The sequence below is a fragment of the Peromyscus maniculatus genome, chromosome X (assembly GCF_049852395.1).
Source record: "Peromyscus maniculatus bairdii isolate BWxNUB_F1_BW_parent chromosome X, HU_Pman_BW_mat_3.1, whole genome shotgun sequence".
In the NCBI taxonomy this organism is placed as follows: domain Eukaryota; kingdom Metazoa; phylum Chordata; class Mammalia; order Rodentia; family Cricetidae; genus Peromyscus; species Peromyscus maniculatus.
The window spans coordinates 144,386,316-144,399,545 of NC_134875.1; positions in this window are offsets into that span (position 1 = coordinate 144,386,316).

Below are 13,230 nucleotides of genomic sequence, written 5' to 3' on the forward strand. Positions count from 1 at the left end.
TCGAGGGTCTCGAGGAGGAACCACCTGTGAATCAATGGGGGGTGAGAAGGAAAGGAGACCAAGCGCGTGAAGAAAGACAAAGTCAGTCTGAGTTGCGTCAAAGTCTCATTTATTGACTTGGTGTTAGAGCTTATAAACAGGGCTTCAGGTAGGGAGGGGGAGCAGGAGGAGTGAGGAGAGGACAAAGAAAATTCCTAAGGGAGGGTCAGCAGGAGGTCGCTTTGGTCCCAGGCCCCTGCAGCTAGCTGATTTAGTACAAGCTCCAAGAAGTTTATTTAATCGTACATTCCTAGGTTAGACTAAAAGCCTCCTATTTACACGAGGCTTGATAAATCGTGGAAGGTAACACAGGTTCAAGACACAGCTGTCCGGATTCGGTCCCCAACAAATTTCTTTGAGTTTCTCTCCATTTAATTTGATGTTGGCTCTTGGCTTGCTGTAAATTGCCTTCATTATGTTTAAGTATGTTCCCTGTATTCCTGATCACTCCAAGACTTTTATCATGAAGGGGTGTTGGATTTTGTCAAATGCTTTTTCTGCATCTAGTGAGATGATCATATGGTTTTTTTCGAGTGTGTTTATATCATGTATTACATTGACGGATTTTCTTTTTTTTTTTTTTTTTTTTTGTTTTTTGTTTTTTTGAGACAGGGTTTCTCTGCGTAGCTTTGCGCCTTTCCTGGAGCTCACTTGGTAGCCCAGGCTGGCCTCGAACTCACAGAGATCCACCTGGCTCTGCCTCCCGAGTGCTGGGATTAAAGGCGTGTGCCACCACCGCCCGGCGACATTGACGGATTTTCATATGTTGAACCACCATTAACATCCCTGGGATGAAGCCTATTTGATCATGGTGGATAATTGTTTTGATGTGTTCTTGGAGTCTGTTTGCTAGTATTTTACTGAGTATTTTTGCATCAGTGTTCTTGAGGGAGATCTGTCTGTAGGATGGAATGTTCTGTAGATATAAAGTACACTTGAGCCATAACATCAGTTAAGTCCTTTATTTCTCTGTTAAGTTTCAATTTGGGATATCTGTCCAGTGGTGAAAGTCGGGTGTTGAATACTCCCACTGTTAATATGTGGGGTTTTATATGGGGTTTAAGCTTAAGTAATGTTTCTTTTACATATGTGGGTGCCCTTGTGTTTGGGGCATAAATGTTCAGAATTGCAACTTCATGTTGGTGGATCTTTCCTGTGATGAGTATGTAATGCCTTTCTTGATCTCTTTTGATTGATTTTAGTTTGAAGTCTATTTTCCTGGATATTAGGATGGCTACACCAGATTGCCTCTTAAGACCATTTGATTGGAAAGTCTTTTCCCAGCCTTTTATTCTTAGGTAGTGTTTATCTTGAATTTGAAGTGTGTTTCCTATATGCAGCAGAAAGATGGGTCCTGCTTTTATATCCATTCTGTAAGCCTGTGTCTTTTTATTGGTGAATTAAGGCCATTGATATTAAGGGATAATTATGACCCTTAATTAATGATTGGTCATCCCTGTTATTTTTTCATTGTAGTGTGTGTGTACTTCTCTTCTTTGGAGTTTACTGCTGTGGCTTTATCTATTGCCTGTGTTTTCAAGGGTGTTTCTGACTTCCTTAGGTTGGAATTTTCCTTCTAGTGCTTTTTGTAGGGCTGGGTTTGTGGATAAGTATTGTTTGATTCTGGCTTTGTCTTGGATTGTCTTGTGCACTCTGTCTATGATGATTGAACGTTTTGCTGGGTATATTAGTCTAGGCTGGCATCCATGGTCTCTTAGTGTCTGCATTACATCTGTCAAATACCTTCTGTCTTTCAAAGTCTCCATTGAGAAATCGGGTGTTATTCTGATGGGTTTGCCTTTATAAGTCTCTTGGCCTTTTTCCTTTGCTGCTCTTAATATTCTTTCTTTATTCTCTATGTTTGTTTGTTTAATTATTATGTGGCAAGGGGACTTTTTGGGGGGTCTTGTCTGTTTGGTGTTCTATAATCTTTTTGTATCTTCATAGGCATTTTCTTCTTTAAGTTGGGAAAGTTTTCTTCTATGATCATGTTGAATATATTTTCTGTGCCTTTGAGTTGGTATTCTTCTCCTTCCTCTATCCCAATTATTCTTAGGCTTGGTCTTTTCATGGTGTCCCAAATTTCTTGGACATTTTGGATCCTGCCTTTGTTGGCTTTAGTGTTTTCTTTGACTGATGAGTCTGTTTATTCTAATGTATCTTCAACGCCAGTGATCCTCTCTTCCATCTCTTGCATTCTGTTGGTTATACTTGCATCTGAAGTTCCTGTTTGTTTACTCAGATTTTCTATTTCCAGCATTCCTTCTGTTTGTGTCTTCTTCATTTTTTTCTATTTCCCTTTTCAGGTCTTGACTCTTTCCTTCATCTGTTTCTGTGCTTTTTCATGATTTTCTCTTATGGATTTATTGTTTTTGTGCTTCATTTGTCCTTTCCTCTAGTTTTTTTATAGTGTTCTTCCCATTATTTTTTTGTCTATTCCTCAATTTCATTTTTGATTTATTCTATATAAGCCTCTACCCTCTTCATAATGTTATTTATAAGGTTGCTTTCTTCTGCTTCTTCCATTTTGTGATGTTCAGGTCTAGCTGTTGGAGGAGGGCTAGGTTCTGGTGATGCTGTATTGCTCTTCATTTTGTTTTATGTACTTCTGCCTTGAGGTCTGCCCATCTCTTTCTGGATTCATTCTTGGTCTTATCAGCGCTGTTGATCCAGACAGAGCTGACAGATTCAGGAAGTCTCTCTTGGATCCAGATGGAAGCTCTGGGCTGGATGGGAGCTGGAGGCTGCTCTCTAAGACTCAGGAAGTGGCTGGAGTCTCAGGTGGATGGGCATGGGAGCAGGACGTGGAGATTGCAGGGTCTGTTGGAGGTCTTAGAGAAGGGGAACCTTCCCAGTGGGGTTCGGGATAGGGGGTCCTGCCAGAATGTGGGACCAACCTGGGCAGGTCTTCCCCAGAATGGCTGGTCCCCAGGGATGAGACCTAGGGGCAGGCTTCTCTGGGTATATCAGATCTTAGGTTTTATAAGTAAGGTCAGTTGAAAGTCACCTTATGAATTTAAAAAAACATAAAATTGATTGTCTTAGCCACATGGGGAAGATACCTAACAAATGGTTTCTAACCATGGTATACATTGAAATACTTAGAAGCTGTTGGGCACCCATGAGACATAGGCCAGCCTGCAGATGGAGAGGTTGTGTTCCAGATGCAGGCTTTGTTCTTGGCAATGGTTATCATTAGGAAAACTTTTCCATGAGAACTAGTCTGAATGCGCTTTCTACAGCCCTGTCTTTGGCTCCTGTTTTACCAGGGACTTTTTGTCTTCTGACTTGTCATTTACTGTCTTTTGTCTCTGCTATCTGATTTTGGTCACATTACCAGGAACTCCTTGGCTTCTGGAAGTGGTCTTTGCCATTTTACACAGATTTTTGCAGCCAGACACCCACTCCCTAATTGACCTTGTGTCTGCCACTCACAGCCCCTCCAGGGCTTTCTCTGTCCTCTGCTGCATATGGCACAATGAGGATGCCTGCTCATGTAAGTAGTCCTGAAATGAGAGTCACATGCCCACATATTTGCTCTAAAATGAATTATATCTCTACAGCATGATAGTATATATGGAATGCAAAAATAAACATGAATGTAGCTCCACAGAGTGACCAGAGTGGTACTAATTTCACCTCTGCCTATGTGCCCTGGAAATTTGGGCTAACATGCCTATCAGGTAGCTCTAGCTATTCTAACCATCTGACCCTTGTGGTCTGATCCTTGTGTGCACCAAGCAATTAATTATTCAATTGTAGTCACTTAGCCTCCTAGCTAATCTTTTCTCCAAGGCAAAGTAGTGTTGTTCAATTCAAGTTATAAATCAGCATTCTACCTCTGAGCTATACCTCTAGTCTGCTGTTCCATTGCTTGCCATGATTTAATAAATAAGCATCTGGCCTTTAGTGATTTTATAGTCCCTGAATCTTAGTCTCTGGGTCCATAACTAGCTAAATAAAATTCCTGCTCCTACATTCTTTCAAGCAAATCCCATTGCCTGTGAGGCTCCATTGGAAAGACCTACTGGCCTGCCTTTCTTAAGATTCTATCAAATGTGATCAACTATCATTTCATGAAAAAAAATGTTCTTTACTAGAGTTCAAATGAAATACCAAGAAAGGTAGACCTCAGAGTGATTAAAGTACCTTCATGTACGGGGAATTCAGAGCCAAAAAAGATATCACAGCGGAAGTATGTGAGCCTTAAAAGGGTTTTTATTTAGTTTGAAAATTCTTTTTCTAGTTATAAAAGTCATGTGAGTTTAATGTGGGAAACTTTGGGGCAAATAGAAACATAGAAAAGTATAAAGAGGAGAATATGGTAGAAATCTAGAAAGCTGAAGAATCCAGGAAGAATCTTGACAAGATGTTCTTTCCTAAGTCATGTAATCAGGGTTTTGGACATTGGCTGTACACAGTCACTCACACACAGGCATGACATACATTGACATATCAAAGTTGTCTAAATTGGCATTCAGGCAAACATTTAAACTTTGTGTTTATGAGATTCTAGATTCGCACCTTTAACCACAGTTTTTCTCAAGTTTCATCCCATACAAAAATGCTTGCATAAGAACCACCTCAGTCAACTTAGAAAATGAAAATTTCTGTGACCCTCTGAAGACCTATTGAATGACAATTTCTTGGTGTAGGATGAACAGTCTACATCTAAATATACTCTTTGGGTGATTCTTATGCACACTGGAGTTTGAGAACCACTGGAAGAAAGCTATGGGGGATAGTGAAAAGAGAGGGTATGAATGGTTGAACCTGGCTATTGAGGTGGCTCAGCCAATAAAGCCAACTGCCACCAAGCCTGATGACTTGAATCCTTGAGACCTATATGGTAGAAAGAGAAAACCAACTCCCAGAGGTTGTCCTTTGACCTATGTGTGTGCTATGGTAGGCAGACACATATACATATGGGTGGGCACACACACACACATACACACACACACACACACACACTCACGTGTACATACAAAAATTAAATAATAAAAATAAAACAATTTTTAAATAGTAAAGCTGACAATTCATTTTAAATTTCAACTTGAAATTAGCATACAATCTTGTAATCCTGTTTCTAGATATGTAGACAAGAACTAAAATCAAAGTTCTGAAGAGATGTTTATACAATCATGTTCATAATAGCAATATTCACAATATCTGCAATGTGCAAAAAAGATTAAGTCAGTGAGATGGCTCAGAGGATAAAGGCACTTTCTGCACAAACCTGAGGGCCTAATCCAGATCCACGGATGTCACAGACATATGAAAGAACTGACTCCCCAAAGTTGTTACAAAGGAGAGAATAGCAGGTTCAGAAAAGGAGCTGATGCAGAGTTATTTTTCAGAATGAATTTTATTAGAAGAGAGGGCCTTTTAACTACAGTTGTCTCAAAGGCCAAAGATGATCCATTCTTGAAATGGGAAAATAATAAGGAGATATAGAGTGTCATACCAAAGACAATATAGTGGAGATTTGAAGGGAGAACGAGCTTTTTCTTTAAAACCTGTGAGGAGCTACATTAGGAGAGATAGGGCCCTGGAACAGAAGAGAAGGCTGTCAAGTCCACACAGGGGCTGCATTAGGGGAGAAAGGGCCCTGGAACAGAAGAGAGGGCCTTCGATTCCAGACATAGGCTACATTAAGAGAGCAAGTCTTCATGTATAGCATAAGACACGTGAAGGAAAACCTCCAAATATGTGAACAAAGAATATTTCTGACACTTACAAGTTTCCAGAAAGGGTGGGAAGGTTTCAAACCATGTGATATAGTCTGTTCTGGTCTATGTGGCCCCTGACATGAATGCCTGTGTGCTAAGTAGACCATAGTTCAAAATTACTTTGGTCCCTCACAACGGAGGGGCAGGTTGGCTTTTCTTCTGCTGCTTATCAGGCCTCCATGCTCTAACAGTTACCTGTTTTCTTTCTGTCAAGAGACAGACTCCATGGGGGTAGGGCTAACTTCTGGGAAAGACAGAGCCAGGTAGTAAATCTGTAATCTAACTATTGTCCTCTGACCTCCACACACCACAGCCACACTCACACACAAACACACACACACACACACACACACACACACACACACAGAGATAGAGAGAGAGACAGAGAGAGAGACAGAGAAAGAGACAGAGAGATGGGAAAAACAGAACAAAACAAAACTGTAAAAATTAATTTAAAAAAACAAGTACTCATCAATAAGCAAATAAACAAAATGTGATATACACACACAGGAATGTTATTAAGCCTTAAGAATGAACATGAGTTGAATGATTGTTACTCAAGATTAGAAGTTGTAGAGGGCTTAGGAGGAGGGATATAGGCTAGCCAAGAGTTATCAAGTTACAATCATATAAGATAAAATGATAAATAATATAGGATACAAAGATAAAATGCCAAGGAATGTTAATAGCCTTAAATAGTGTCTGGGAAATCTGAGAGGTGAACTTCTGGCCATTGTCTGGCTGAAGAGAAGCAGGAACCCCAAACCAAGGAATAATTTCTAAGAGAAGGAGGTCTGTAACCATCTGGGCTTGCTTATTAGAAACTGGGTATGCCTCCACCCAAATTGAAAATGAGTCTACCATCATGAGGAGATATTTAACTTTCATGACAGTGGGCATATTGGTAAAATCGAGCTGCCAATCAGTCCCTGGAAGGGAACATCTAGCCAGCTGGGTGGGAAAAGGTTGACTCCTGTACTTGGTATTGGGATCTGTTTTTTGGCAGATCTCACAAGAGACAGCATTAGTTCTTAAGAACTGTAAGTCCTCAGAGGTGGGCTCCAGGTGAACTTCTATGTATTGAGACAGAGCAAGATTATTATGATGAAAGAGCTGGTGTATATAGGAAAGAATTTGCCTAGGGTCAGGAGTTCCCTGTGAGGGTGTAAGCTGTACTGTATGGATTCCCCGTGGTGGGTGTGGTGAGACTTGGCCCTGGAGGACCGCTGTCCTGGCTGCCTGATCAGCCTGGTTGTTTCCTTTAGAGATGATAGAGCTATTGGTCTGATGAGACCTGCAGTGGAAAATTCCTATGGCCTTGGAGAGGTGGGAAGCCTCCAGCATGGCCATTATTTGGCCTGAGTTAGATATGGATTCCCCTTTTGCTGTGAGAAGGCCACGTTCCCTCCAAATAGCAGCATGGGACAGGAGGATATGAACAGCATATTTGGAGTCTGTATAAACTTTTAGAGATTGTCCCTGTGCCAATTGGAAGGCATGAGTGAGAGCTGTCAGCTCAGCCTGTTGGTTAGTGGTGTGTGTGGGTAATGCCTGTGCTTCTATTATCTCAGTATCTGACACTATGGCATAACACACTTTACGGGTCCATTCATATAAAAAGGTACCACGGACTGGACCATCGTGGGTACCATGACCATAGGGGAACCAGGGCTTGGGTAGTCAAGAAGGCAAGGATTTGGCAAATGACAGACAGACAACACACTCAGAAGTGGTTTGAATCTGCTGCAATTTTACTTCTGCAAATCAGTATTTTATATACAGAAAAGAAAACTATCAGGTCATACAAGGAACAACAAGAGCTTGGCAATAATTCCATTACATCATCTTTAAAAAAACAGTAAGCACACAGTTATTAATTGGCGCTAGACATATCCCTTCACCCACAAGAACTTTATGAACCAGAGTAGCTTGTGATTTTTAAAATTAGTGCCGTCCTTAGACTTGTGTAGACTTCTTTGTGGTTGTACCTGTGTCCTTTATCTTATCTCAGCAGCTTTTTAGTTTTTTTTTTTTTTTTTAAAGATTTATTTATTATGTATAGTGTTCTGCTTGCATGTATCCCTTCAGGCCAGAAGAGGGAGCCAGATCTCATTACAGATGGTTGTGAGCCACCATGTGGTTGCTGGGAATTGAACTCAGGACCTCTAGGAAGAACAGCCAGTGCTCTTAACCTCTGAGCCATCTCTCCAGCCCGCAGCTTTTTAGTTTATTATGTACTTTTACATTTCTGGTTCTCACGACCCACTTAGCCAATTTGGATGCTGTAGACCCTCTCTAAGTCTTTCTTTAGTTTTTTTTTTTTTATCACATATCTCTTTTACTATAAAACCTTTTTACCTGCTGGAATATGGACTCTTGTACTCTTAAGCCTGTAAGGGAAAGGGGTTCTGTTGTAGTCCTTAAGTTTCCCATGCTAAACTTCCTCAACGGTGGGGCCCACCATCTGCCTCCTATGAGATAACTTCTTCTGCCATGAATCACTTTAGTTGGGATTCCTAAAGGATTCCTAATGGGTGAGTGTTCATTCCCTACAAGTGCTTGAAACTTTATACTTTCTTTATCTAGAGGCTTGGGGTCTTAAAAAACAGCTCATGCTGCTACATTTAATTAAGATCCGTGTCTAGCTTCCCCTTTCCTCCATAGTTCACAACCTAAGCATTTATTAATTTTGGATGTGCTGCATAGATTAATTAGAACATTATCAGAAAAGCAGTTATACAGAACCCATGTTCTGTTCATGATCTGTGAAGTATATCTTTTTTGAGAAGGAAGCATAATAATGTGGGCACTCTGCCAGGGACCTTTAGGAAGCTTAGTCCTGTGGGACACCTATCTCCTGTCCACTATTATAGACATAATTGTTCATGTCACACTGACGACACTGGAAATGGTGTGGCATAAAGGAGCTGCCAACTGTGTACCAGGTATAAGTAGCCTGAGGCAATGTGCCCTCCTATATGTGTGAAGGGTGAGGTAACAGTTCCTCTAAGATTTAAGTGCAGGAATGAGCAGGAGAATAGTCAGCAGTAGGTTGAGGGAGAAGGCTTGAAATATTAAGAGCTGGACAGGTCCGGAAATTAAGAGTGTCATTCTCTAGTAATGCCAACTGGAGAGAAAGAACCCAGGAAGGAGGTAAAGTTTGTAAGCTTTTATAAGCTAAGGTATGGGCCATGTTGTGGTGAGAAAAGACAGTAATAGGTGACCCAAGCTTACCTTCCTTGATTCCCAAATAAGGAGGTCTGCAGCTGCTAAGGCACAGATGCAAGGTGCCCAGCCCTGACTGGTAAGGTCTAACTTCTTTGACAGATATGCTACATTGCAAAGGAGGATTCCAGCTGAGTTCCCAGGGCAAATCCCTCGCTCTCTGCTACATAGAGTGAGAAGGGACAGGTTAAGTCTGGGAGATGAAGCACTGTGACCTGAAGAAGAGCCTGTTGGAGCTTCTGGAAAGGTTTAGTGACAGGATGGAGGAGGGGCTAATGTGGTGAACCATGAGCTGTCTCGTATAATGGGCAAGCAAGGAGAGAAAAAGATGGAACCCAAGACCATAGGAAGCCAGCTATTCCTAGGAAAGACAGAATCTCCTGTTTAGTAGAAAGGACTACAAGAGACTGGATTAGAGGCTTTCTGTCTACAGCAATAACCTTGTGGGTTGGAGTAATAGACCCAAATAGTGTCCTGGGGAGTTGACAGCTGAACTTTAGAAGGAGATACACTGTAACCTCGGCTGGATAAGAAATTTAGGAGAGCAGAAGTGTTAGTTTGGCTAACCTGTAAGGACCGGCTACAAAGTAAAATATAATCTACATACTGTATTAGTTTAGAGACAGGGAGAGATAGAGAAAGCAGGTCAGAGGCCAGAGCCTGACCAAATAGGTGTGGACTGTCTCTGAATCCCTGTGGCAGAACAATCCAGGTCAGCTGTGTGGATTGGTGAGTGTCAGGGTCATTCCAGGTGAAAGCAAAGATATTTTGAGACTGAGGACTGAGAGGGATAGAAAAGAAGGCATCTTTGAGATCTAGAACTGAGAAGTGAGAGGTTCCTGAGGGGATAGTGGTCAGGAGAGTATAAGGGTTAGGCACTAAGAGAAGGAGGGGGAACATTGCTGAGTTAATGAGCCGGAGGTCTTGAACCATGCAGTAGATTCCATTAGACTTTTTAACTGCAAGTATGGGGGTGCTAAAAGGTGAAGAGGTTGAGCAGGGCAGGTTTTTCCTGAGAAGGTCAGAAGTGATAGGCTTAAGTCCTCTTAGGCTCTGGAGTGAGAACGGGTACCGAGCTTGGGTGATATATCTGGTAGGGTCCTGTAGATGGATAGTAATAGGCTGATGGTGCCTAGTGATAGAAGTATTCTGGGTATCCGAGACCTTTGGGTCTACCTGAGAGGCTGGCAAGGAAAATGAACAGTTAAAGTCAGTAGAGTAAGTGGTTAGGAGAAGGAGGAGGGGAATTGCTGGCGAGTCTGGGGTGAGACAAATGTGGTAAGTGAAAGAAATGGACACTCCTACTTTAGCTAGAAGGTCCCTTCCCATTAAAGGCACCAGGCAGCTTGGTACCACTAAGAATGTGTGTGTGAGAGAGGGATGCCTCTGAAAATGCAATTTAGTGGTGGTGTCTGATGAGGTAGATAAGGCTGTCCCCCAACCCTGACAATGGGGAGACAAGAAGGAGAGGTAGGCCCCCAAAACTCTCTCAGGACAGAATAGGTAGCTCTGGTGTCCAAAAGGAACAAGATGGGGCACCCATTTACTTTTATCACTACCCTAGGTTCCCTGTGTGAGTTGGGAGAGGCCAGGGTGGAAACCGGGCAGTGTCAGTCGTCACCATAGGCCCAGCCTAGAAAGTCAGCCAGAGGGTGGTCTTCATCTGGTGTTCCTATGTCACTTGGGACATTAGGACAGTCAGTTGACCAGTGACTCTTTTGGCAACATTTTGGACAAGGCCCTGTTGGTGCCCTTTGTGGGGCGGTGGTGCAAACCCGGGCCCAATGGCCTTCTTTCCTGCACTTGAGGCAGGGACCAAATGGCTTTTGGGAGCTGGTCAGATAGTATTTGCCAGCATCTGGCAGCTCCTTTTTTGAGCCTTCTCATCTCTCCCATGGTATACCTTAAATGCTATTGCTAGCACATCTGCCTGTGGGGTCAGAGGGCTGTTCTCTAAACGTTTAAGTTTAGCCCTAATGTCAGGGAAGCTCTGTGAGACAAAGTGGGTCATTAGGAGCTGCATGCCCTCAGGGTTCTCCGGGTCTAAGCTAGTGAACTGAAATAGAGTCTTTGTGAGGCACTCCAAGATGTGAGATGGATTTTCGTCCTTATCTTGAATTATGATTTTTAGTTTTTCATAGTTTACTGGATTTAGGGCAGCCTTATGGAGGCCTGTCAGGAGACAGGTAATAAACCTATCTCTGGCTAGAGAGTCTCTCTGGGTGTTACAGTCCCAGTGTGGTTCTTGGTCAGGTACCACCTCAGCTCCTGGAGGATGTGAAGGGTTAGTCTGGTGAATTTCATCTGCATGGGTCCTAGCATGCTCCCATACCTGCCTGTGCTCCTCAGGAAGTAAATTATTAGAAAGTATCATGTATATATCATGAAAGGTGAGACTATAAAATTGAGTTATATATTGAAACTGTTTAATAAAGGAAGCAGAATTAGAAGTATAAGAACTCAGCTTACTTTCTATCTGAGACAGTTCTGTGAGAGAGAATGGAACATGGACCTTAATCAGTCCATCCACACCGGCTACCTCTCACAAAGTTAGAATATTTGAGAGTTTGAATGGTTGGGGTCAGGCCCTTTAGCAGTTTGAGAATGAGTGGCAGGAGGAGTGAAGGTTGGAGCCAGGGCAGGGCCTTTGGAAATGGCCGTTGCCAAGGAAGAATCAGCTTTAGAGGAAGAGGAATCTTGAGATGGATCTGAAGGAACAGATGCCCTAGGAATAGGCGTGGAAATGGAAGGTCAGATAGGTGGAGGTTCGTTAGCAGGATCTAGAGTCAGAGTTTCTGAAGTCAGAGAATCCTCTGATTTAGGCATAACTAGGAGCATATGAGCAGGGGAGAAGGAATCCAGAATAGAAGGTTTAGTACTCAGAAAGAAGAAAGCTATGATATAGGGCAACTCTTTCCATTTGCCTGTTTGCTGGCAGAAAATAGATAATTCCCATAAAATATCGGGATCTAAGGAGCCGCTTGGTGGCCATTTTTTGTTATTTTCTTAAGTATATTTGGGCCATCTCTTAGTACAGAGATGGATAAGCTTAGGATTCTTCAAGCAAGTCATTAAGCTGAGAGGTTTTAAAGCCTCAAGAAGACAGCCTAGGGGAGAGGTAGGACTGATGCAGTTGGAAGACTTATTTCCCATGTCTGCAGCAGAGAGGCAGAAAAAAAAAGTGATCTGGAGCCAAGGCCCCAGGCATCCCTAAGGCCAAGGACGGATCTTCACCAGGCACAGGCTGCCAGATGGCTCATCAGCCGAAAGGCAGGGGCCTACACTGTGTGAAGTAAGGAGTCCCTGGGAATCTGGAACAATGTCTACAGCTTCATTAAGCCAGAAAAACTTGTCACTCTCACACAGCCTCAGGATGCACACAATGGCAGTAATCCAATGACGAAGAATATCTCAAACTGCAGACATGGGAGATGGCTAGAAATTTAGGCCTGCGATTAGGGCTGACCATAGCCAATAAAGAATGTGGTCGGGGGTTCCCCTAGTTTCAAGAATACTCAGTGAGGTGCTGGATGCTCAATGGTCATTCTCACAGATTCAGGAAACCATTTACGCTGGCTGAAAAGTGGGAGACTCACCAATTGAAGCAGTGGTGTTGCATGCAGATTCCTGCAGCCAGGCAAATGGACAATGGTCTGGGAGTAGACTCCCCAGTTTACAGGTTTACAGGCACTCCCGTTTCATCACAGCACCAGATGTTGGTTTTTTGCGGTGCTCTTACCCTGCAAGGAAATGTCATGAAATACTACAGAATCCACTAACAAGAGTTTTATTAAGATAAGGTAAAGAGACAGAGGTGCACAGGCCTGTGGAAAGGACATGTGAGTAAAGATGGAGCTGGGAATCATGGCGCCGGCTTATAAAGTTTGTGCCACCCCTGCATACACAGGCCCATGTGCCTATTCCACGCATGCGTGTAGATAACATGGTTGCACTGCATGCTTTATGCAACCACAAAAAGCCCCCGGGTCCTGGTCACGTGAGACGTTTTGACCCGGTAATGACCAGGCAGAAGTGACTAGCTCCCACTTGGCATGCGTAACCATGCCCAACCATGGGGACGTGTGAATCCATATCAGTGCCCACATCCCCAAGCAAGACCACCACAAAGCCAATATCCAATGCAAGCACACAGAGGTTTTTTAATAACAAAGCAAGCCCCAGGGCTTGGTCCACATTCCAAACACTCAACATAGCAGGTGAAGGAGGATGCCCCTGA